Below are 26,827 nucleotides of genomic sequence, written 5' to 3' on the forward strand. Positions count from 1 at the left end.
GCTGGGCTTAAAACCCCTAACTTTCTGGTGTAAGATATGGTCTTCCCCTGAACTATCTAAATATAGATCAGAGTTGCAAGAGATTCTGCGCCTCCGCAATAATACACAAATACCTTGGCTAAGCTATATAAAGCATACTTGTGAGACACTGAATCGACCAGACTTATGGCTTGACCCTGAGGCTGCATGCCCCAGAGTCCCACGCAAACTTATCACAAAGGCTTTTCGTGAGGATTATTTGCAAGTTGACATAAGGAATGCGAAGGAGGGCTCTCATACTGCTTACTTCCTGGCTTTTAAAGACTTTTACCATTTAGAGTCGACTTATAATGATATGGGTCCCACTCTCACAAGAAAGCTTTATATGCAATGGCGCTATAATACTCTCCCCCTGAGGGCATTTACTGCTCTTTGGCCACATTCTGAACATACGGCCTCATGCCCCTTTTGCAAGCACACACAGGAGACTGACTTGCATGTCATATTTTTTTGCCCGGTATACAGAAGAGCAAGAAAGTACTGGCTTTGTCCGCTACTTAGGAACATGGGATTTAATCAGTATTCCCCCGCTTTTAGATTACTCAAGTCCGACATTTCGCCCCCAATCGCATTTGCAGTTGCCAAATTTTTAACGTCCATGTGGTTTACACGATCTGGCCTTCTTAACCCCTTCCATGCGGGGCGGATTCCCCCACTGTGCTGACTGCTGCTTGCGCGGGCGTGGTCATGACGGAACGGTTCCGTCATGAGCACAGCTCAACCGACGCTCATGACGGAACCGTTCCGTCATGAGCGTCGAAGGGGTTAAAACCATGCAATGATGTTTTATTGAGCTAATATCTTTACTACACTGTGCATTGTTTTTATATTGTAATGTGTTTTGTATTATGATGTATTCTTTTATGGTCTTAATGACCGAAATAAAGATATTTGATGATGATGATGAATAAAAACTAACATCTCCAATCCAATGTGTCAATCGCTTTTGCAGGTAATACAAACAACTCAAAATTTGCAAGTCTGGAAGTATTTCGATGGATTCTGAGCACACTCAATATGGGGCGTGTCTCCTAATCCAGAATCCTTTAAAAAGGTCATAAGTAGATTACCTCAGCAGAGCTCGTTACATGAGTAAAATGAATTAAAATTTTCTAATGTGTATGTTTGCTTCTTAAGAACGAAGCTATATTCCGCACATGAAGAGCAAATACAGCCATAGTTCATTTATATATTTTATCAAATAAAATACCATCTTTAAAAAAAAAAAAAAAAAATCATCAAACAGAATAACAAAACGATCTTCATTGCTAAAAGAAAAAAATCCTTTATGAAAAGATCACACGCATGGATGATGTTGAATGAATATAAAACTTCTAAAACACAATCTTATTTAGAAATGAGTTGGTCCATAGAACTCAAAAATGTTTCTATTAAAGCAAGCTTTGCGCTTCTCCAAGACTTGTCTCACACGATGCTGTAGTTGTGCACAACAAAATCCACGAGCTGCCGACTTTGCAAAAATGGAGAAGAAAACATTATCCATTAGTCTGTGTATGCCAGTAACTGAAGAAAGAAGGGGCTGTTAAAGAAGTCTTTTAATAATTGGGGGGTACGAACTTGCAGACAAGCATTAACAGTTGCGGCTGGGGCAGGTAAGAGCAGTGAGGCGGGTGTGGCTAATTTGCACAAAATGACTTGCACCAGAAAATGTATGCACTTTTCAAACGTTTTACCAGCAAATTGGAAACTAGACTCTTGTGAAGTGATTTTTATATAATTTTGCAGCTTATACTCATAGAACTATTTATAGGAGTGTCCAAACTGTACACATAGAAAAGCTAACCTGCACAATATGATTAGTACTGAAACATAAGCAGTGGAGACAAAGTTGATGACCTGTGAGTTATCTTGATTAGTTGTAGAAGCCAGAGGTGGCCACCCTAGGTATTTTATCGTGGATTCCTATAATTGTAATTTGAAAGCATTTTTACGTGTTTAATGTGTTTTAAAACCGGATTTTTATTAATGTGTTGATCCGTCATGATCGAAAATTGCATGATTTTAATTAAACAATAAAAATATATCACTTAAGTAGTACGTGGGGTTCAGAGTTTTTCAGTTCATACTTAATTTTGCTTTTAGAACCAATAAAAATTCAGGGCTTCTCGTAGTGATTCTGAAGTTAGTAATAGGCTTTGTGGGACTACCTCAGCTTGGATGCGAGGAGTGTTTGCGTCTCGCCCGCCTCATGTCCGGTGGTTTAGTCGCTCTCTCGGCCCTGGCTGTTTTCCCACTTAATTTCACGAAGGCATTTTATCATTGAGGGTAAACAGATCTGGGAGGTTTAGGGCCATTTGTGAGACAGCGCTAATGAAGCGTTGCACTGATAAACACCTGCCCACAACGCCTAGCCTGGAGGGACAGTCAATATTTTCCCTATGGCGATTAGAAGGCAATATTTGCTCGAGCTTTGTTTGGCAAACAGCGTAGCCGCCATGACGTTCCCCAGATTATATTGTTAGACAAACTGAGCACAATGTAACGGCCAAAGTCCAGCTTTCAGTTTCTTCCTCTTATTTTTTTGGGTGTCTAATCCTCGGCCTAGAGAAAGGATGGGAAGCAGCGGGAAGGCTTATGTGTGAATTTTCTCAAGGAGCCGCTGACACTAAAGCTTATGTCGCTGATGCACAGTCACACTTTAGCTGAAAAGGGCGTTCTCTATCTTCAGATATTTCGTGTCTGTTTGTCGGGCTGGGTGCAAAGGAGAAGGAAAGTGAATGGCCTGACAACATGGACCACAAGCCCGAGCTCTCTCTTCCCTCAAGCCTGCGCTGTGAACTGAGATGGTGGGCTGCAAATGAGCTGCTCCGTCTTGCCACTAAAAAGGTAACTTGGCTGCAAGTTGAGAAGCTCCTAAAAAGCAGGAGGAGAAGGTAACTTGGATGCAGAGCTAGAAGGTCGCTTGGTTGAAGACTCAAACATTGGCTTGTCAGCAGGAAAAGAGTTGCTAATCTATAATTAAGAAGGTGTATTGGCTTCAGACGAAAACCAGTAATTTTGCTGCTGACATGGACTGTCTCATTGCTGGAGACTGAGATTTACTTGTCTAATACAGAGGTCGCTTGATTGTAGACATAAAATTGCTTTGAAGTAGTCTGAAACAGCGCGTGGCTTCTGCCTATAGATGAAGGTGGTCCTTCAAACAGAAAGGCACTTGGCTACAGACGGAGAAGGTTGTTTTGCTGTTGACAGTAAAGGTCTCTTGGCTGCAGAAGATCACTTGGCAGAGGAGAGGAAAGATTTCTTGGCTACATTAGAATTGCTTGCTTTTCTTCTGATGTGAAGATTACTAAATTGCCAGTAGAGACGTTTGCTCGACTAAAGGGACATACTTGCTTTACCTGTGAGTGAGGATGCTTGACAACTAAAAGCAACAGGTGAGAATACATTATCTTTCACAGACCTCATTGAGAAAGCCAAAAAGTAGCATTGTGCCACTATGTATAGGGAACAAAGCAATAATTTAGTAAGAACTGTTTGGCTATAATCTGCGCTTATTCAGGATATTAATATTCTTCTAGAGTTTTATATAATTCACTTACTCCATTTGGTAAATTCTGCTATAACAGGACTTGGGGTAGGACAAGGTAGATTGGAATGGTTCACGATCCTGTACAAAGGTGGCTCAGGGAAGTTTCTTCCACTTCCACTTGCTGCTATCGATGGCAGGCGAGGTCTTCCTTGATGAGATTTGACTTCATGTTTTTAGGTCTCGCCTGACCCAGCGCGTGCGCTGGTCTGGCAAGATTTTTTGAGAGGGCTCCAAAAAGTGCTTCCAGGCCAGCCTAGACCTACAGTGCATGTGCGCGGGCACACGCGCCGTGCTTTACCGCGATTACTTTCACTTTCGCTTTGCATAGCCAATAGGTCTCGCTTTTGGGACCTTATAAGTATTTAGTTATGTAACTGTTGCATGGCTAAACACTTATAAGGTCCCAAAGGCGAGACCTTTGGCTATGCCAATGCTTGTTCTGTAGTGCAGGAGGGAAGAAGAGAGTGGCATGTCTGGCAGGATGTTATTTCAGATCGTGCATGCAAGGATTTTCTTCTGGACTTTTCCACTTCTCATCACTTGATTTCCAGTCTAGCAATGTCATTGATTGATATGTGTAAGTTGTTGACTGCCTGAAAGGGTCTTGCTTAGGTGTTAACGAATATCTCCCAATAGTATAGTAAAGTGAGAGGAACACCACAAGTTTTCCCACAGAACAGTAGTCTGACACACAGTACTGCAAATGTACTCTGCAGTATAGACGTCTTAGAAAAAGTACAGTAGTCTGTGACTCAGTTCTGAAAATGTTCATCGCAGTATCGAAGTCTCAGAGTAAGTACTCCAAGTGAGCCTCAGAGCAACTAGTGGTGGCTGACATCATATCGAGCATTCCATCAATCCCTTTTTGTTCTTGTCAATGAGTCTGAGGGAGAGTGCCACAAAGTGCACCCCTCTTTATAGCAGTGGTAGAGGGCTATAGGAAAGTGCCCCAAGTGAGTAACTACACAGTCTGACAGATGAGGTCGGACGTGAGTCTCGCAGTATAGTGATGTAGTAGAGTCATAGGTGTTTTCTTCAGTCTGTTAACTAGAAACACAATATAAGAGAGGTCTACAGGAGTGGCAGATGTTCTGCACTGAAGGGTAGCAGAGTTGAAGAGAGTGCCACTGATTCAGTACAACAGGAGAATCCTACAGCAGAGCAATTCAAAAGAAAGTGTTGCCCGTGTGCTATGTAATACAAGGTGTTATAAGACCATTTCATTATGTCTGTGTCGCAACGGTCCCTAGGATGCTTGTTGGTGAGCAAAAAAACGATGGATTTAGGCCCAGATCCCTGTACTGGGGTGAATGTATGACATTGGTCTGCATTCTGTCCAACAACTGTTGTGTTTGCTTTTGTCACCCCGAGTGGGACGGGTATGCCCAGACGTGGGTCCCGTGCTCTCCATGCCACTGGAATCAAGCTATCCTGGCTGAAGAGGGGTGAAACCCCGAAACCGGTCCTAGGATGCTTGTTTCCAGTCCAGGGAGGACCTGGCTTGGCAGTTTGGGCTGGACTGTTCCAATGTGGCACAGGGTCAAGACTGATTTGCATATGGCTCGGTTCAAACTGGAATGGCATGGTGAGCAAAAAAAACGATGGATTTAGGCCCAGATATCTGTACTAGGGTGAATGTATGACATTGTTCTGCATTCTGTCCATCAACTGTTGTTTTTGCATTTGTGTCGCAAAGAGGAACATAGGTTGCTGTAGTTTTCACTCTGACAGCCAAACAGCTGTTTCCTTATTACATAAGTCTAACAGAATATGCCAAAGGTATTCCATGCCAAACAGCAGTTTAGCAGAAAGTGCCACAGGTGTGTTCTACAGTACATTAGTGAAACAGAAAGTGACGCTGGAGTCTCAATCAATGAATCAATGGATTAATCAAACACGACTTGTAAAGTGTGGCTAATCACCCGTGAGGGATTCCAGGCGCTGAGGATTCTTGCTGCGGCGGCTCAGTCGTATAGTCAGGTCTTTATACCTTTCCTGAATTCCAACAGCAAGGGTGAGGTCCGGAGGTGAAGAGAAGGTCATTCTAGGCCCAGGCTGTAAGGTAGGAAAAGGAACGACCTCCGCTGAGGCTTCAATGTATGCGAGGTGTATGAGCGAGGTGAAGGGAGGTGGAGTGCAGGAGCCTGGAGGGTTGGTGGAATTCCAGACGGTGGTTGATGTATGCTGGTCCTTGGTTGTGCATGGCTTTGAAGGTGTGGATCAGCATCTTGAAGTGGCATCTCTTCTGAATGGGGAGCCCGTAGAGATTCTGGAGGTGGGGGATGAAGTGGGTCCACTCGGGGAGGTCAACGATGAGTGTGGCCGCATAGTTCTGTATGGTTTTCAGGAGGCCCCAGGTGATTCCTGCATAGAGTGCATTGCCATAGTCCAGTCGGCTGGTGACTAGGGCTTGGGTGATTGTACGTCTGGTGTTGATAGGCAGGCATTTGAAGATCTTGCAGAATATGCGAAGAGTAAGGAAACAGGTGGATGAGACTGCGTTCATCTGATTTTTCGCAGTGAGCCTGCTGTCCAGGATGATGCAGAGGTTGCAGGCACGATCTGTAGGTGTCGGTGAAGGTCCTAGTTCTGCTAGCTACCATGAGTCGTTCCACTAGAGAGGTGTTATTTTGGAAGATCAGTACTTCTGTTTTTTTTATTGAGTTTAAGGAAGTTGTCTTTTATCCAATTGGCGATGTTCACCATACACCTGTGGATGTTGGCCCTTATGGTGGAGGGCTTTTCTGACAGCGAGAAGATGAGCTGGGTGTCATCCGTATAGGTAATGATGTTTATTCTGTGGGTTCTGAGATGTCAGCAAGGGGGATCATGTAGGTGAGGCTGAGGGATGAACCTTGAGGGGTGCTGCAGATGATGCTCTTGTGTTTGGAGGTGAAGGGAGGCAGGCAGATTGTCTGGGTTCTTCCGGTGAGGAATGAGGTATTCATCTGAGGGTGTCTCCTTGAATTCTTATGTGGTGAAGTCTCTTGATAAGGATGCGGTGGGATACGGTGTTGAACACTGCTGAAAGGTCCAGGAGGATTAGGGTCACCATTTCCCCTCAGTCAAGGAGGGCTCTGATGTTGTCTATAGTGGTGATGAGGGTGGTTTTAGTGATGTGATTGGCATGAAATCCAGACTTGGAGATCTAAGAAGGTTGTTGTTCTTCAGATGTCCGGTGAGTTGGCGGTTGATGGCTTTTTAGAGGACCTTAGCAGGTAAAGGGAGCAAAGAAACGGGCAGAAATTCTTGAGTTTGCTGGGGTTGCCGGATGGTTTCTTGAGAAGGGGTTTGAGTTCAGCATGTTTCCATTCCTCAGGGAAGGTGGCTATGGTGATGGATGTGCTGAAGATGGTGGTGAGTTCATTGCTGATCGACTTTCTCCCAAGGTTGAAGATTTAATAGGAACAGTGGTCCATTGGAGCTCAGAGTGGGCGGAGTTCATGATGGCAGTTGTGTTTCGAATATATGAATGTTTATTCTGTAAAATCAGATAATTTTTGTAACAATGTGTCTGATCTTTGTGAAATTTTGATGTGGTTCTCTATAGTTATTTATCTTGAAATAATCAATTTTTGTATTATATGCACTCTTTATGTGACATTTTAAACTGATTTTACAGAATAAACGTTCATATGTTGGATTTTTTCAAACGGTAGGCACTCCCTGTGGAGTACGATGACCCCAGAGATGACAACAAAGTGCACTGGATATCATCCATATAAATTTGTTGAATTACAGAAAATACCGGAATACCTTGAAAAATGATACACCAAGCTGCGCCCTTCTTCAACTGTCCAGTTATTCTTCAAACATCCCCCTCATCCTAGCCCTACATTCCAGCCATAAAATACCTAATTCAAGTACCAGCATTCTACATTCCACTACAAACACCACCATGAACGACATACCTTTCCTCTGTTTACAACATAACCGATGCACACCACAATCACACTGCCAAAGACACACTCCTCAAGCGTACCTGAAAAATAACCTGCTACAAAGTTGATAATTTTTCCTGCTGACCTCCTCCACTTTCAACCACACTTATATTCTCACACAACAGCTCCTGTCTTTTATATCAATAGACTTCTACCCTACTCAAATAACCAATACCTCCACAGAGCTGACAATCTTTCCACCCTGTCTTCTGTGACCTTTCTCCTTACTACTGCAATTTGTCCATTCTACCTCTTTCTCTAAAACATTTAACATCTAAAACATCCCTACCTACTGCGAGGACCAAGCAAGGTATTTTGTGTCAATGCTGCGTGGGAGAATGACAGCCATGATCATGCTCCACTGTTAGAATGCAACTATATGGTTCTGGAGACACTGCTCTACTACAACTTAGAGTTAGAGTTGGTCCATTGAACACCAAAGACCTTCAGCATTAAGTCAGACAGTACCAAGATGGCCGCCAAACTGAAGCTGGACAAGTAGCTCCCACGGTCGGGATCATTAGCAGTTTAATATCCCGCTGATACCCTGCCTTCCACCTACCTTTTATCCCAAAAAGGCGGCTGTTTCTCCCCCTTGTTGCTGTAATACGTCTATGTATTACGGTTCCCCCTGATGGACTTTCCCCCTCCTACCTACCCTGACTCTATCAGCATTCCTCTTCCCTGTTTTCCTGTCCCTCTCTCTGTTCCACTACACACTAGCAATGCATACTACTGTGCTATTGTGGTTTCATCAGGTGTCCTTTTATGCTATTCGCTCGTAATTCTTGTCGCTGTTCCTTGTGTTCCTGTTCCATGGTTTCTCACCCCCCCTTCCAACTCCCCCAAGCTACTCTTACACTCTCTGAGCACACCTGTTCACTATCCTAACAGCGGAGTTCGAGCATTATGTCCGACACCCGGTGGAGCTGCTTGGTTCAGCTATTGAGGAGATTGGCTCTGGTTTATCACCTCGGCCGTCACCTACCCAGCCGGACATTGGGCACAGTTTCTCCCCGTCTCCCTGTTTCTCCCTTCCCTACCCTCCCATGACAAATTTTCTGTAACTCTGCCCTTTTTCTTTGGTTACTAAGTTTTGATTTCTTTTAACAAATGTAACATGTTAGCCTGTAACTCTTATCCTCATTGTGTAACCTATCTAAAATGTGTAACTTGAAACTCACTGTTCCTTATGTAAAGCGCTCTGATACCTACGGGTCTAGCCAGCGCTATATAAAACTCAAGATAAATAAATAAATAAATCTAAAAATGCATTGTTTCTAGTATCCACATTACTCTTCAGGTCACGTAAAATCTTCTGATAGGCCGTACTTTACTAATATATACCTTTACCGTGTTGTTAAATATTTCAAAAACATCAATTGGTTCTGATTTCTTTTAACAGATGTAACATGTTAGCCTGTAACGCTTATCCTCATTGTGTAACCTATGTAAAATGTGTAACTTGAAACTCGCTGTTCCTTATGTAAAGCGCTCTGATACCTACGGGTCTAGCCAGCGCTATATAAAACTCAAGATAAATAAATAAATAAATCTAAAAATGTATTGTTTCTAGTATCCCCATTACTCTTCAGGTCACGTAGAATCTTCCGATAGGCCGTACTTTACTAATATATACCTTTACTGTGTTTCAAAAACATCAATTGGTTCTGACCACCAAGCATACCCTTTCCTATCACGATTGGGTTAATAAACACCCACCCACTGTTCTGCCATGCTATTCACCTCCTTCACCTTCTTCAATGTAGGATCCATATAACCTCTCAGCTTGTGATGATGCTCCTTGACTCAATAATACCCTAATCATCCTTCCTTCTTCTCTGTCTCATACCACATTTCTCCTTTAGCCACAATAAAAGCATCTTGGTACCAGGTTTGTGTATACTCAATAGCACAATTGTGGGATACCACTGACAAATTAAGAGCTGCCCTTTATTAACATTTAGGACAAAACATTATTTGGTTGGTGTCTTGGAAGGCTTTTCATTTTCCTTAATTAACTTAATAGACTATTTGATAACCCTGCTCAATCTTTTCAACTTGGTCATTAGCATCTGGGTAGAGTACGGCTATCCTTTTGAGTTGCATACTCAAACCCAGGCCCATTATCTGAAACTTCTGTCTCAGTTAGCAATTGTCTATTAAGATCAAAAGTCCACAGTAGGGGGTGCAGGCTGACCGGCAACTGAGATGGCGGCGCTTGAGTAGAGCTCCGTATCCCGCCAGCCTAAAACCCTGTATAAATCCGACAAATATCCTACTAGAGCCCGGGATTGCTGCATCCCTGTACTTTCCGGGACCCCCGGCCACCCTGAGCAAGAAGCGGTGATCCTGTGCCCGATCGGGGCGAAGATCCAACGTTAGGGCGGTGCTGGCGGCGGTAGGCCTACAAAGCCGGGGCCTCGCACGGCGAGTCCTTGAAGTGCAGTCAGGACTGGCGTGACTGGGAGGCGCCTGGGGCGTCCTCCATGCGACCGCTCCCAAGCGGAGACTGACAGTGAAGCTGAGTGCTTGGGGGGCCTCGGGGGGCAGGAGTGGCTGTGGTTCGGTGCTTCGAGGAGGACACAGCTGTGACAGAGCGAACGCCGGACCCTGGAAAAAGATCTCCGAACCCGCCCCCCGGGGAGTCGCCGCTCGAGGGGGCATCTCCTGCGGTATTCCACCTGCCATCTCCCCCCCTCCTGAACTGACCCCGTGAGACCGAGGGGAAAGCGCTTGCACTGTTTCTTCCGACGCTGGTGAGAGTCCCTTCTTTACCCAGGATCGGCGCATGTAATGTGCGGTGGCCATTTTGAGCTGGTGACAGAGGCAGCGCTGGGTTAGCCTGGGACACGGGGAGCTGCTGAAACAGAGAACTCTCTCACGTGCCACGACTGGAGAGTCTTGTCCAGCGCTGCTTCAAGCTGTAGAGAGGAAGTATCACCTGGGCATCCACCTCTTTCGCGGCAGACATCTCATTTCAGTAACTGTCAAGTTGGTGCCTGCGATCACCCACGGAGGGTATTTCTCACTCTTGAGGGCCAGTGACCACACCCTTGGGGTTTTGATCTAAGACCTCCCTTTCTCATCTCATTGCCTATGAAGCAAAGAGAAGGATTTTTAAGTTTAAATGCCTTTTTATGTTTGTACAGTCTTCCTTGCCTGGCTCCGGCCCGTTCCTCTGCCTCACTCCGCCTCCCCTCCCTGACTCCCCCATGCAACTTTCTCTCCTGCACTTACTTTTCTGTCCCTCTGCCCCCCCCCCATATCCTCCTTCTCTGCATTTCTTCCCTACCTCCCCTCTGTCTTTCTTCCCTCTCCCTTGCACTCATTCTTCCACTTTTTTCTTCCTTTCTTTCCTCCCCCCACTACCCCCCCCCCCCTTTTTTCATGTTCTTGCCAACTCCTATTCCTCTCTCTCTCTCCATCCTCCCGCCACTGCCAGCGCGACGGCTCCTGCATGGTCTATTTTGGGATCAGGGTGTACTGCAATGTTTTCATTTGGGGATTGCCATGTCGTTGTTATTTTTGAATTCTCATTATTTTCCCTTCTGTTTATGTTTTCTGTCGCCTTGTCTCAAAATGTATTGCGCTTCTTTGTCCCTCGTCCCCTGTGTGCTTTCCTGTTCCCGCGTTGTGCTGTGCATATTAGGTGCTTTCATTGTTTCAGTGCCAGCTCCTTTTGCTGTTTCATGTGCCTCAGTGCGCGCGCTCTGTTCAGTACTACACTTCCTGCACCCCCCCCCCACCCGCATATGTTCCATTGCCCACTGATAGTCTCCTTCCTTCCTTCAACTGGGTGCCTTCGCTACAGTCTCTCCATTCACACGCACGTTTTTTTTCACCGAGCCCACCTCCTCACATTTTGTCTATCATTTGCTCTCGCCGATGATAGCCAAAAAGGGGGGCTCAGGGGTCTCTTAGTTGCACCCTTACCTCCCTCCTGTGCCCCATCACCCAACAATGACCAGCTCCCCCATAACCCAGTAATGTCCCACACCCCCCCACATATTATTTATCGCACTCTTCAGTTTGTACACGGGATTCCACAAGCTGTCCACAATCCCTCCACTGGCGAATTCATTCAGCTTAATGACGACGACCGCGATATATTGAACGACGCCTGGGACATCTTAGGGGTCCCATTTACCACAAACACCCAAATTTGCATCTGTCCACTATCCCTGAACGATCTATCTGACGCCCTCCCTGCCATATCCCTCACCCCACCATCCCCGGACACCACTTGTCCGCACTTATTGTACACCGACGACCGTTCCAATTCATCCACCCTATCTGTCCCTTACACTGCTTCTCCTATATACCCACGGTACCCCGACCATCCCTCCGCCATTCTTTTCACGGACAACGCATCATCAATAGACTCCATCCAAACAATAGCTTCTTCTGAAGCTGCTTCCATCCCCCCTCTTGACGGTCCCTATTCCCCACCACCCTCCGCCTCAGATTCCCATTCTTCCCAACAGTCCCAGGACGACACAGTATCACTCCTGAGAGCGTTCTTAGGCGACTATTTTCAGAACTCTGCAGATACCAGACCCTTGCCCAGTCTTCCTACCCTACCGCACTGCTCCCTCTCGAACTAAAGGGAATGACTGACAACTGCCTCAATAATATCACTGTATATCTGATCAATAACAATATCGTAGGCCTCTCTGACGGCCACCCAGCTTCATTTATATATGTTACGCCCCTCACTAGTGCCGTCCTTCTTACAATTTTTCAGACACTGAATATTGACTTCAGTCACCCTTGCCAAATAACTCTATCTCTCGCACCAGCATTCTCACGCCCCGCCGATTACACAAACAAGTCTCACAAACAAACCAACAAATAAGTGCTCCTTTACTCACTACACCTCTGTAATACCGGTCTGTCATTTACCTAGAGTCCGACACAAATAACAGCCCCATGCAGGCACTCCATGCAGTGTACGACAAACGAATATTTGGCACCTCAGTGCACAGAACACCCGACTGGATCTACATAGGGGTTCGGTTGCTGTCCCCAGGCTTAGAGTTACCCACCGTATTCACCTCCTCTTGGCCACGAAACCCACTGCAAAGCCAAATACGTCTTGCCTTTGCCCGCCACAATCTCGAATTTCCCGATCTTTCCCCAGAAGGAAACTACAGGGGGCCTGATGAAATGCACCTAAGATTCATACTGTACAACATAGTATGTACGGAAGTAGGTGAAGAACTTATCAGAGACCTGCCTCTCCCTGCCTGTAACACCACCCTGAACACACACTCCACAGACCCCAACAGCCCCCACAACTAGCCTCACTACGTAGACACAGGCAGCCCGTGTATTCCAGCCACACATCCCCCGCCATTTCCACGTTGCTCTACAAGTGACACAAACACGCACTAACTAGCCCTATGAGTAGGATACTGAGTTCCACTGTGTATAAAACACATACTGGGTTTCAAATATTCTTTATTTTGAAGGTCCCACCAAGAGAGACCACAGTTGTATCAGGTTTCTGGCCAAGAAATCCCCTCCAATCTAAAATAGCTGACGCCTGCTTCGGCGGACAGCTGACATTCCCTGGGTGCACCCCCTCCCAAAACATTGAATTACAGAACGGTATATATGACCGCATCCTCGAAGGGGTAGGTACAGAACTAGTGCCAGACCTCTAGGGGCGCATAGATACACCACCCCAGGAACACATTCTGCGACCGCACCCATATCCCACCATGGCGACACCCCTTCAGCACGTCCTGAGCGTATTCGGCGGACAAGAGGGAAGGATACTAAAGCATAGTAGGGAGCTCCATAAGTTGACAAAAAATATGGACCACCCTTGGCCCTCGGAAGGGAGCTTTAATAAAACTATTCTGGAGCACGCCACCACCTTCCTGAACACCAAATACACTGGTACCAAGCTGCAAAAAAGGAAGGCCACTTTAGATCTCTGGCGCATCTTTAAAGACAGTACGCAAGAGCACACGCCCACCCTGCCCACTGCCCCTTCGGCACCCCCACCCTATCAAGCTAGTGGCATGTATCCCGTGCTCCCGTCCACAGAAGGAAAAGAACTAACCTTACAGACAACCACTAATAGCATGCCGGCGGTAGGATATAGTCAGCTTCCCTGCGATATCAACGCAACATCTGAGCCCCCTCCGCCTCCCACCGATCATTGTATTGCCCAGCCACCACCGGCCACCAGCAGTGGCCCAAGCTCCCCCGTCACAGTGTCAGCCACAGCAGCCCCCATCACAGGACCATCCCCGAGCATCCCGGGTGGAGCAGCCCAGCCCCCGTCGCCCACTTCCAACAACGGTCCAACACTGCACGCTGCAGTACCTGGCCTACTAGGGCCAATAGACGCGCAATTTACATTAAGACTCCTCCCCACGGCTGCCTCTGCCCTACACACCGAAGAAAGCGATGAAGATGTAGATGATGCGTCCATCGCGTCATCTATCGCTTCCAACACATCATCGCATCATTCGTCCACTACATCTCCCCACTCACTGTATCCCCGCCAAGACCTCGACGCCCTCCGTGACGCAACTGCTCCGCAAGTCCAGGAGCAGGGAGCCACGCTCCAAGACCGCATGCCATTCTGTAACATTGACACCACCGACAACATGACCACATTCTCCTCTGTCCAACAGCAGATGGGCAAGGGGCAGCGGCTCCCTCCGCCACCACCCCCAGTCCATTATGACCAATGGAGATCGGCCCCAAACACACACGAAAGCCTAGAATGTAGTCCGACCGAATACGCCGCCACAGAATTCTTTGGCAACCCAGTGCTGCACCGCCTCGAGCCAGACTCAATAGTTCCTTCAATACGACGCATGTCGCTAAGATTGGAACAAATTAATGACCGATTAACTGAGACACTGATCCTGGCCCGCCCGGAACAATATACCGCTCAAACACCGACACGTATTCCAACAACACAACACGTGCAAAAACATACTTCCACAGCCATAGCGGGGGATGGGACACTAGGCTGTACTGAACAACAGATCACCGACCCTCCACCCCCGGGAACTACAGACCCCTCCACAGGCAAGGTGACGACACCTTTGGGGGCCTTTGAGGGCACAAGCAGGAATAACGCAACAGGCCACGACGGCCAGTCCCCACGCCCGCAGGCAGCAGCACCGATGCCCTCACTTTCCCCACAAACTACGGCACCTGTGGCGAACCCATTCGCCCCACCATCCGCCACAACTAGGGTACGATCGTCCGGCCAACCACGGGCGGCGACAAATACAAACCCCTTCCACCAAACGGCTCAGGGACTGACGAGTTCAAGGGATACAGGGGGAAAAAGGAAGCCTAGACTCACAGAAGTAGATAACCTTAGGATACTAGGAACGCACGGGCGCCCCGATGACACCGTATATGACTTCCCTGATAATGACTTCCCTGTCACTGACGCCTACATCAGCTATGATGTCACTGGTGCCGCTTCCATGCGCAACACTCGACACAAGAAAGGTAACGGCATGCTCCTCTGTAGCTCACATGCCCTACAAAAGAACAATGGCATGACTCCCAACGAAATAGTAGAAGCAGGAGAGGGTTCAGATTATGCTGTCAACCCTTTCACGGACTACCTAGCTGGCTGGACGGAGTCTCTGGCCCCACAGATGCTCCCATGGCCCAGAGACGGGTCTTTTGAACCTCAGCATCTGGCTACAGCCGTAGAATGCATCCTGCAAGGTGCAGGGGATGAGGATTGGGATTATGCCTACATGCGAGCCAGTTTAAAAATATGGCAGAAATATGCCAGACGGTATGACACCACGAGACCAACGCTTCAAGATGCGGGATTTGCTCGCCAAATGCCACTCTTGTACAAGAGGAAGCAGGACCCCCCAATATATCACTGCTGGTCGTTTGCAGAAAGAGAAGCTATTAAAAAGAACCTCCCCCCCCTCACGGAGGGTGCAGGCAAGTGGATAGTGGCCCTAGAGAAAAATACAACAGGCACAGTTCCAGGGATAGGCGATATGAAAAGTTTGCTCATTTCCCTCATGGGGAGAGAAGCGGAAGAAATTTTTAAAAGTATCAGTAACGGACTGATAACTATGAATGACACAACATACGACGGAGAACCCTTTGACAAAATAAGAGCGGGGGTTTGGACAAAACTAACACTAAAATACCCCGATGTCCCAGACATTGGGTCACTCATGTCATTAACAATGCAAGTAAATGAGGACCCGATTACCTTCATCTCTAGGATGAAGGAAAAGTGGCACCAAGAATTAGGCGACTCTTGGAATGCCACGGGGGGGAACAGCAGACTTTTTTATCACATGGTTAAGAGAGGCCTGCCAGAGGAAGTACAGGAAAAATTAGATGGCGTAGTAGCCATGGAAGCAAAGCCATGGCCTGAAATACAAGACCACATCATACATTTTTGCAAAAAGAAGATAGAACAGGAAAAAAATAGACAACTTGCCATAGAAAATGCAACTGCAAAATTGGTGCAGCAGAAGCTTAACAAAAAGAGAGACACTGTGGATACTGTCATGTTGGCCGCTCCAGTGAACCAAATGACAGCCGTCACCACATTTCCCCAAGCCGCTCAAAATGTGCTCACCGCCAATACCCAATATACTCCGCAACAGGTGCTGCAGCCTGCTGTACAATATGCACAGCCACAACAGCCACAAGTACAACAACCAGCCATACAGTATGTGCAAGCGCCGATACAACATACCATGCCCCAAGTGCAGCCCCAGCCCCTGCCACTAGTACAGTATGTACAAACGCCACAGCAACTCCAAGGGCAAAACGTTGCTGCACAACAGCACTATCATAACGACCAGCAACAGTATTACGGTATGAACAGCAATAATACGGGCATGCGAGGCAGGAGTAATGGTATGGGCCAGCAGAGAACTCAACAACAGTCAGGACCGACAATTTGCTTCTATTGTAACAAACAAGGCCACATACAAAGAAACTGTCGTACTAAGTCCATGGACCAAATTAGGGGCCAATCACAGCCGATGCGACAACAGTTCCAACAACAACAGTCATACCCGCAGCAACACCAACTACAGTACACCCACGCCCAACCTGTCCCCCTGCAGAACATGCAGCTAGCACAACTCCAAACGCCAGTAATGACACAAATTCAACAGGCACCCCCACAACAACTGGTCCCCATGCAACAGGCACAAGCTACATTACATGCTCCTATGCTTCAGCAACAGCAGATACCTACATACCAAGCGATGCCCCAAGGCCCCAGTTCGACACCCGTAGGGGGTATCATAGTCGCGTCTACACCCAACAATTCGTACCCACCAAGCACCATCCACCAATACCAACAAGGGGGGTACACTTGTTAGGCCAGCCCACAGACAACCCTTGTGTGCCCAGTTTTGTCATGCACCATGAGCGGTGAAGAGGACCCCACCGTCCTGGTCACGATAAACAACGAAACATACAGCTTTCTCATTGACACAGGCGCCACGTACTCCTGCATCACTGGCGGACTTCTGCCCATTTCCAGCCAAGTAGCGGACACACAGGGATTCTCTGGGGCAATAGAAAGGGTCCCTTTCACCAAACCAGTGCCCATACAAATAGGAGACCGGGTGTTGGAACAGCCACTGCTTTATTCCCCCCGCTCTCCAGTGAACCTTCTGGGGCGCGACCTCATGACAAAATTAAACATGTCCATACACTTCCATGACAATGGAACTATGATTTGCTCGATACCAGGCACCCCCTTGGCAAGGATGATGGCACTCGCCGTTGATTCCTCCTTGGCAGCCCACATACGAGCTCGCCCTGTAGACGAGCAAGCATTTTCCACTGCAGTACATATCGTTGTGGCCAACACCCCAGAGCTGCATGACCGCACAGTTCAGCTCCCAAAGGAGTTCCTCTTCCGCCCACAATACAGGAACGCCCAGATATCAGACACAAGCATGATTTTAGGCCTACTTGCCCTCCATATTACACCGACATATGGGGCGTTCATAGCAGGTGACGACTATATGCGTTCCTGGGCCTGTGTGATATTCATTGAGCCCGGACACCAGGTGAGAGACATTTCAGACGACCAGCTCTTTAGCGATCCCGATCAGTGCCCCATGACAGAGATTCTGTACCAGTATGAGGTGCCCCTCTCGGTGACAGTAGAGAAAAGAACACCCACTGCCCCTCCAAAAATTGATTCAGTGCGCGAGGAAGACTTAGCTCAAATTCCGTCACACCTGTGGACTACCGGCCCCAATGATGTAGGTCTCATTCGTTCTGCCGCTCCATTTAAGATAACTTTAAAAGTCGGAGCAATATTGCCACGAATAAAACAGTACCCATTGTCAAAGGAAGCAGAAGAAGGCATAGCTCCCACAATACAGGCCCTGCTTGACCAAGGGGTAATATACCCATGCGTTTCCTGTTGCAACACCTGTCTTTTTCCGGTGCGGAAGGGTAAGACCAACCAATGGCGTCTCGTACATGACCTCCGTCCCGTAAACAACATAGTGATACCCGAGTTTCCCATTGTCCCCGACCCTTCCGTCATCCTGACAAAAATTCCCCCGAACGCGAAATATTTCTCCGTAATAGACCTGAAAAATGCGTTTTTTAGCGTCCCCCTTCACCCAGACAGCCAGTACCTATTGGCATTCTCGTTCAAAGGGGTCCAGATGACATACACCCGTCTAGCTCAGGGATACTGCGAATCCCCTAGCGTCTTCAACAGGGCTGTCAGAGAAGACCTATCCAACTTCCAATGCGGCAGCACCTTGTTGCAGTATGTTGACGACATTTTGCTCTGCAGCACCACGGAACAGCAATGTAGAGTAGACACCATCGCTCTGCTCCACACCTTAGCCAACAGAGGTTACAAAGTGGATAGGAACAAACTCCAGTACTGCCAAACAGAAGTACACTATCTAGGCCAAATACTGTCAGCCTCAGGGAGACGAGTCACGCCAGATAGAGTTGATGCCATAAATAGAACGCCAGAACCCCAAACTGTAAAAGACATGCAGAAATTCCTTGGACTGGTCAACTATGTCTGGCAATGGGTCTTTGACTTCACAACAATAACAGCCCCTTTGCTGAAAGCTGTTAAAGCAGCTAAAGACAGACGCAACAAGATAAACTGGTCCCCAGACATGACAGCCTCTTTCAAACAGCTAAAAGATGAAATAACGAATGCACCAGTGTTGGGTTCACCTGACTACACTAAAGAATTCTACCTGTTCACCCACTGCAATGGTCAGGTCATGACATCTGTGCTTGCCCAGAAGTACCCTATGGGTCACAAACCCATTGCGTACTTTAGTGGCATGCTGGTCTCTGTCATGAAGGGTCATTACCCCTGTGAGCAGGCTCTTGCTGCCGCCGCCTTTGCTGTAGAAAAGAGCACCCCCATAGTCATGGGATCCCCCCTGACACTATACACTGAACACGCCGTCTTCGCCATAATTCAAAAAGCCAAGACAACGTTAACAACACAAAGAGTGTCAGGATATGAAGTAATATTATCATTACCCTCCCTGAAAGTCGTCAAATGTCACACGGTGAACCCTGCTACATTTTTTGCCCATCCCATTGCAGCCTCAGACGATGACACTCATGACTGCGCCACGTACTCTCCAGATGAGTCAGGAGCAGCAAAAGAGGACCCACTACCAGACAGCACTGTGTATTTCGTTGATGGGTCCTCTACCATCGACCAAGAGACAGGGATCAGGTACACCGGAGCAGCAGTAGTTCGGGCCCAGCAGCACGAGTCCTCTGACTCCCTAGACATTATACAGCAATTAACATTGCCTCCACATTACTCAGCCCAAGCTGCCGAGTTGGCGGCATTAATTGCAGCTTTACAACATGGGGCCGACGACCGCATCACAGTATACTCGGACTCTGCATACGTCACAACCACAACTCATTCAAGCATACTGCGCTGGAAAAGGCGCGGATTTCTCAAATCAGACGGAACACCGGTATGTCACAAGCAATTGTTAGAAGAATTGATTGCAGCTCTGACACTTCCAGCTGAGGTAGCTGTTGTCAAGTGTGCTGCACACACCAATGGACAGGACTTTGTCTCCAGAGGGAATGCTCTGGCAGACTGGGCGGCCAAAGCGGCCGCCAGAGGCCCCCCACCTGTAACGTGGCCACATACTCATAACACACCTATCCTCCTTGCCCAAGCACTGACACCGGCAGACAAGGTCTCCACGCATGATGACATCCAAGCCCCGATACAGCAGACAGACACACACCAAGACAGTTTAGATCCACAACTACACACAGGCACGACTAACGAGACACCGGACTCGACCGTCGCCTGTCCTATGGACAACACACAGCAATACGACAAGATCGCCCAACTGCACCTCAGGGAAATACAAGAAAATGCACCACATCAAGAGAAAGAGTTATGGAAAAAGAGGGGAGTACAGCAGGACCCTGCAGATTTAATTTACAGACAGTCCATGTCAGGAAAGCCCGTTATGCCACTAGCCTTACTGCAGGTGGCACTAGACCAACTCCACCTTCCTGCTCACGTCTCCCGAGATAACATGTCCACTACATTACAGGCAGACTGGTTCATTCCCAACGCCTACGAATTAATACAACTCTTCGTTAATAAATGTCTCATTTGCCAACAATACTCACCAAATCCGACTCTCAAAACAGTCACTTCCACCATCCCCAAACCCTCTGGCCCCTTCAAAGAGCTACATATCGACTATGTCGATATGATTGATCGATGTCAAAACTATCGATATCTCATTGTTGTAGTTTGCCCTTTCTCACGCTGGATCGAAGCTGGACCATGCGTCCACTGCGATGCCAAAGCAGCAGCCACATTCCTGCTCCGTGATGTTATCTCCCGCTTCGGGATCCTTGAGGCCATCCGAACAGATAACGGAAGTCATTTTTCAAATGCCATCTTCTCCTCCCTGACCACGATGCTGGGCATCAGACACAAACTGACATCTGCTTACCACCCCCAAAGTAACGGCATTTGTGAGCGCCTTAACGGCCTACTCAAGAACAAAATAAGCAAAATCAGCGCCACCATCGGTAAAAAGTGGCTCTACTGCCTCCCACTTGCCCTCTTCTCACTAAGAAACTCCCCAAGTTCGGATCACCACCTCACGCCCCACCAACTTGTCACCGGACGATCCATCAATGTAACTGTCCCTCCCACAAGGCCCAAAACGGATAGCGAGTCATCTTCTGAGATTATTAAAGCTGAGCTTTACGAATTCTTGTGCTCACTAACCCGCGCAGCGCAGTTCCTTTCTGTACAGGTATCCAAGAGGAAGGAGAAGGGCCCCACCGATCCGGAGCTCCCACCAATACGTCCTGGAACTTTGATCTTTATCCGAAAGCACGTCCGGCGCTGGAAGGATCCCAAATTTGAAGGACCTTTCAGAGTAATTGATTCATCCCCAACGGCTGTCCGGATAGCGGAGCGCAAGGCATGGATCCACAGGAAAGACGTCCGGCTCGACCCTGCCCCGCCGCCACAATAGACAATGGACTAACTGAGGAAATAGAAATGGCCAGCGTCCCCCTGAACGAAGATAGCGGCTGTCCCTCCACTGTGGAGGAAGAGGATGAGGACACTCACGTGCTGATCCACGAATACAGTGGCCGCGAAGCAAAGATATGTATACTGTCTATTGTACTGTTTTGGATTATCATTGGAGTGGCGCTAGCTACATTTAATTGGTATATCTTTTTCCTTGCTGTAAGGAGTTATCATGCTGTAAGCAATAGTGGTACAGGAGCACCCACTGATGCCATGTTACCTACAACACCAGCAACTGCACCAGCGGTCACACAGAACACAGATATCACGACACATAGCATAGGATTCTCCAGAAACAAAGACACAGCCCCACACCACACGACAGGCCCTGAACTCCCAGCCTCTAGAGCCAGTAACGTACGCACCACTTCACCTCCCGAGCCCCCAATGGTAGTACAAGACGACAAAGGGAACACTGGGGATAAGACTGCCAATCTGACGGAAAAACGAGTAGCCCATGGACACCCGTCACGCCGTCACAGAGCCCGCAGATTCGCCCCCATCTCCCCATACATAGGGAGAGCCACAAAACACCGGGTCATCCATGGTCTCCCTATCGACCCGAGACACAAGCCTAAGGGAATGCCATTTAAAACGTTCCAACACCTCGTGACGATACAGGAAGGCCTCGGGCCTATGCTCAGCCTACCCCAATCCATAAGAGAACATTCAGTCCACTCCTCCCTGGAAGAAAATTCTTGGTACCGGGACATGACAGCCATAGGGAAAAGAATGTCAAACGAGTCCTGCTATGTGTGTTCATATGTCCCCCACGCAGTTGGTGCAGACAGACTAGTTTTCCCTAAAGAGGTCCCACCACAAACAGTGATGTGCTTGCTACACCTTTACCTTTGCCGCATTGAGGGGTTAGTGCAGCTAGTAGGAGGGGCTGAAATATGGGTCGGAATTGTAAACATATCGGAATGGGACAACAACAATGTGATATTTAAGGTCACTTCTGACAAAGGGGACATAGAGCGGATGATACAAGCAAAGATCAAGAGAAATAGACCCAATATGGATCGGCGAGCAGAGCTGTATAGGCAAGCACGCTACATGTCAATTTCAACACCCTATGCGGACTGTGACACACTACCACACCTCCATCACCACTCCCACCCGGGGAATTTCCCTGGCCCAGACTGTCCATGCCAGAACAGAACGCTCCTGGCAGTACTAGCCCGAGTATATTACAACGATAAGTGGGAGGATCCTACCAACATATACTGTAAAGCAGCATCCCTGGGCCCCCCATGGTCGGGCGAAACAGAGTGGGAGGAAAATATTGATTGGGATGTAGAAGATGACTGTGCACAAATTTGGAAGGAGGCAGGGAGCAGATACACCTGGGGTGGGGACAGACTGTACAAACATAAAAAGGCATTTAAACTTAAAAATCCTTCTCTTTGCTTCATAGGCAATGGCTCCGTCTCTGTTGGGCGTAACACAGACTGTAACTCTACAATATTCAATTTCGATATGCAGTACGGCACTCCACCCTGATGGACTACTATTGGGCCTGCGGTGAACACCAGATGAGAAAGGGAGGTCTTAGATCAAAACCCCAAGGGTGTGGTCACTGGCCCTCAAGAGTGAGAAATACCCTCCGTGGGTGATCGCAGGCACCAACTTGACAGTTACTGAAATGAGGAACAAAGTAGTGAGCTGACGCAGTGGCATTTATTTTGGAGTGGCGTAGTTTATTTAACTAACACAAGCATGCTAAATATATGAAACAATGTTCACGTTGTCTTAGACTAAAACATCAGCAAAAACCTGGCTTCACTCTGCCAGGGAAAAGCATTTGAGCATCACGGCACACACTTTTATGCAATATACTGGCTAAGGATGAATGATAAGATGGATCAGTTAGAGAGAGAGAGTGACGCTTAATGATTAATGACACGATGTATTTAAACCCTCGGAAGGTTTAGATGTTCATGTAATGCATTCTTTTTGCAGATAATCATTTGAAATACAGCTATGTCTGTGAATAAAGATCTAGGTGGCTAAAACATTTCATGGTGACTACATTTGCTACGGCTAAGACCTTGAAAATATGTTTAAGACAACTTAAATGGAAGCAGAAGCTATTCTAGGAAGGCATAGTGCCCAGAGGCAACCTCAATTTAAGACAACTAATCCTTAAAACCTAATTATTAGAAGCTGAAATGCAAGGGAATGGGTGTGGATCAAAAATGCAGAGCTAAGGAGGATATCTTTAAGAGATAAAGGAAAATCCCCAAAGAGGGGGATGTTCTACCTGAAATAGGCTGTAAGGTCCCAAATCAGATAGGCAGCCGGCTGGAGAACAGGCCTGTGGACAGCACAGAAAAGTTCTACCTTCCAACTGTCGTGTTGGATCTTAAATATCTTGATATGGGGAACCAGGGGTGGACCTGACGTATTTTCTGACGCCTTTGCCAACAGGTGGCTTGACCGCATGTGTTCCAAGATACAGGAAAGGGTCAACCGCATGTGTTCCAAGGCCGTGGGTGGGGTAAGGCGGCCAGGTGGCACAACAGTTGATAGGTCATGCCTGACCGCAACGTATAAACAAAGGAAATGTTGTGATCACGTACATTTCTTACAGTATGCATGTGACCAGCACCCATAAGGCAGGTGCAGTTTTTCATCAGACATTGCGGTTTATCTTGAGCAAGCTAACTTCCAAAAATAGGGTTTCAGTGATGATAAACAATGTCAACTTGTACCAGCTGAGTTTCTGTCTACGTGGGGGTGTGCAATGGCCTTGTAACGGTGGAAAGTTACTGTGTTTTTCTAGTGGCTTGGGCTTCCTCGTGTTTTCTGGTGCAACTGAAATGCAACTCTGGAAACCCTGGGCCTAGTAACTTCTGAATGTTACATACTGATATCATGGGGTGGTGGCCTTTGGGCCTTGGGCCTCCTATTTGGGCTTATGTACGTTGGGTTCTACAGGTGCTATGGACTTCTATGTGTCTTACTATGCTCAGTGGGAATATGGTAACTTAGCATGTTAGTAGGTTTTGTGTCGGGGAGCAGAAGCCTGACATCAACACTTTATTTTGTCAGGGTAGGTTAGGGAATGGCATTTAAGTTATTAAATGGTGGCTCGAGACCCTCCATCATTGGTCACTTTTTTCCCCCTACCTGTATCTTGCTGGTTCCCCTACTGATTCCCACACCTTGAAGCAGAGCCCGGAACAGGCTTCATCCAGTGTGCTGGATTTATTCCCTAAGGCCGGCGACGTCACAACCGATTGACCTGAGAAGAAAATCGTTTTCCGCAAGAGCTTGACTATGGCGTCAGCTCACTCTGCAGGTGCTTTACTCTGGAGACCAACAGGGGCCCAATGGAAATTTGATGCGACGTGCATGGGTGAGGCGGGCGTCCTCCACCTATGTACGGAATAGTTGCAACCTCTATATTAGCTGCAGCCTGGCGAGGGACGGTCCAAAGAGGAGACATGGGGGGGCCCATATCAACGATTGCGTTATATCAACGGAGAAGGGGTCTCAGCTGATGCACCAGACCAAGCTGGACAAGTTTGCGCTATCCAAGGCAGAGAGCCTTGAGGAAGAGAATGTAGATCATGGCGCAAAGAAGCAGGCTGATGAGGGGCCCCTATCCTCCAAGATATTATGGAAGCCATACAGGGCATCCGTACCGGTTTGTAACAAAAAATAGACTCTGTTACCTCAGAAGTGACCCTAATGCATGCAGACCTGTGAACTGGTGAGAGGATGAAAACTGCTGAAAATTCTGTGTAGAATCTTCAATCCTCCGCTAAAGTATTGGAACAGGAGGTAAAGAAACTTCAAGTCGCGACGAGGGAGATGGAGGCCTGGCTGGAGGATCATCACGAAGGGAGGGCGTGCAGGAACAATGTCCGCATCTTGGGTGTGCCTGAACGGGCGGAAGGTTCGGCGGCGGACCTCTTCATTGAAGATCTAATATAGAATCACCTGCAGCCCCACTCACTCTCCCGCTATTTCTCTGTGGAGAGGGCCCACAGGGTGCCCGGTGGTCCCCCCAAACCTGGTGCCCCTCCACACCCTTTCCTAGCCAGAATATTCAACTACAGGGACAGAGACGTAATTCTGCAAACTGCGCGCTTCTCCCCCCCTACGAAATTCGAAAACTCTACAATTACTTTCTTCCCAGATTTCACAGTCAAAGTCCAGAAAATGAGGAGAGCCTTCCTGGAAGTAAAGAGGGCGCTCCGGGAAAAGAATATAAAGTACGCCATGATCTTTCCAGCAAGACTCAGAGTAACGATGGATGGGAAAGTCTGGTTCTTCTTGTCTCCAGAGGACACGTGGGCAAGCGCATGGCTCCTCGCAACACAACTCACGGCGGCGGGAGCTAGGGCTGGATGATCGACATGATGCCCTTGACTCCAGGGAAGGCCCCCAATAGGACTAATGTCGCTCTCAGTTGTTTGTCTATGTGGTGGATTCCCCACGACTGTTGTTTCCCGAGGCCGTGGTCGGGTGCTGTTCGGGACCCCCTGGGACTCAGCGATGAAGCTGTTCTTTACCAAGTAACTTTGCTCTGGAGACGGGGGTACATTGTTGCCTGTTCATCATGGGATGTAGTCCGTTTCTAGCCGGGGAGGTCACAAGCTCTCATACATGGACATTCTGGTTTGAATTGGGGTATTATAAGATCTTGGGCTGGGGTTGGCGGGGCCAAGTTCCCTCTACAAAAGTTTTATGGGGTTGGGCTCTGCACATTTGGGGGGTGGGCAGTTTGGAGTTCACGTTGCAGGGAGGCAGGGAGAGGGGAGGGGTTGGGTGGTTTCCCAGGGGTTTGTTGTTTTGTCGTTCAATGTTTACTTTCATTTGCAATATTGTTCTCTGACAGTGCAAGAGAGGTACCTATTTTGACAGTAGACCATCCAACACTAGACCATGTGATTTATTTGACCATGTTGCTGATCCTTTTACTAGAAATGAGGGACACAACATCATTGTATAAGTGTTGGGTCCGGGGCCAGAGCCCCCTACTACATCTCATAAATGGCCAGAAAACAAGAACAGCCGTTGCGACTAGACCAACTTAAATTGCTTTAATGGAATGTTAACGGGCATGGGGATAGAATAAAGAGAGGGATTGTCCTACAATACTTAAAGAGGCAGGCCCCTGATGTGGTCCTGCTGCAGGAAACTCACATACAATGTTCCACATACTGCGCTCTGAATAGGTGGGGGTATAAGTTGGTGGTGCATGCAGGCTACACTAAAGGCTCTAGGGGGTGGGGATTCTTCTCCATATGTCTTCCCCCTTTCAGGTCCAGACCGTTGCACGCGATCGCTTGGGCAGATATGTGACGCTGACCGGCACCTGGGAGGGCAGGCTACTCAACATCACTTCATTGTACATTCCTCCTCGACTTCACCTCCCGACCCTTACTGGTTTGGGTGCACATCTGCTCAATCTTTCGGAGGGAGAGTTGTTGCTTGGGGGTGACTGTAACGCTGCATTAAATGGTGAAAGCGACAGGTGGCCAGCGAGGCTGGAAGAGCCGGCTGGGAGGGCGCTGGGAGAATTTTTAACAGCAATGGTTCTGTTGGACCTATGGAGAGCGTACAATCCGTCCTCCCTCCCGTACACCTTTCATTCGGGTGTACACAGGAGTTTGTTTCGTATAGATTATGTATTTTGTAGAGCAGACCGGCTTTCCCTGTTTAGTGAGGTGGGCCACCTCCCTTGGGGCATTTCAGATC

At 47.9% G+C, this 26,827-nt stretch overlaps 1 pseudogene across 2 annotated transcripts in view; it reads left to right on the plus strand.

Moving 5' to 3' along the window:
• The first annotated feature begins 2,601 nt into the window (after positions 1-2,601).
• The window catches only part of LOC146798419 (adenosine receptor A1 pseudogene), a 39,896-nt pseudogene continuing 15,670 nt past the window's right edge, over positions 2,602-26,827 (plus strand). The window contains exon 1 of one of the 2 annotated variants that reach the window (XR_014968688.1): positions 2,602-3,437. The product of XR_014968688.1 is annotated as an adenosine receptor A1 pseudogene, transcript variant X1 (transcript). The remainder of the gene's footprint in view (positions 3,438-26,827) is intronic. The other variant, XR_014968689.1, reaches the window with a different exon arrangement.

This window comes from Triturus cristatus, chromosome 9, assembly GCF_964204655.1.
Source record: "Triturus cristatus chromosome 9, aTriCri1.1, whole genome shotgun sequence".
NCBI classification, from domain to species: Eukaryota; Metazoa; Chordata; class Amphibia; order Caudata; family Salamandridae; genus Triturus; species Triturus cristatus.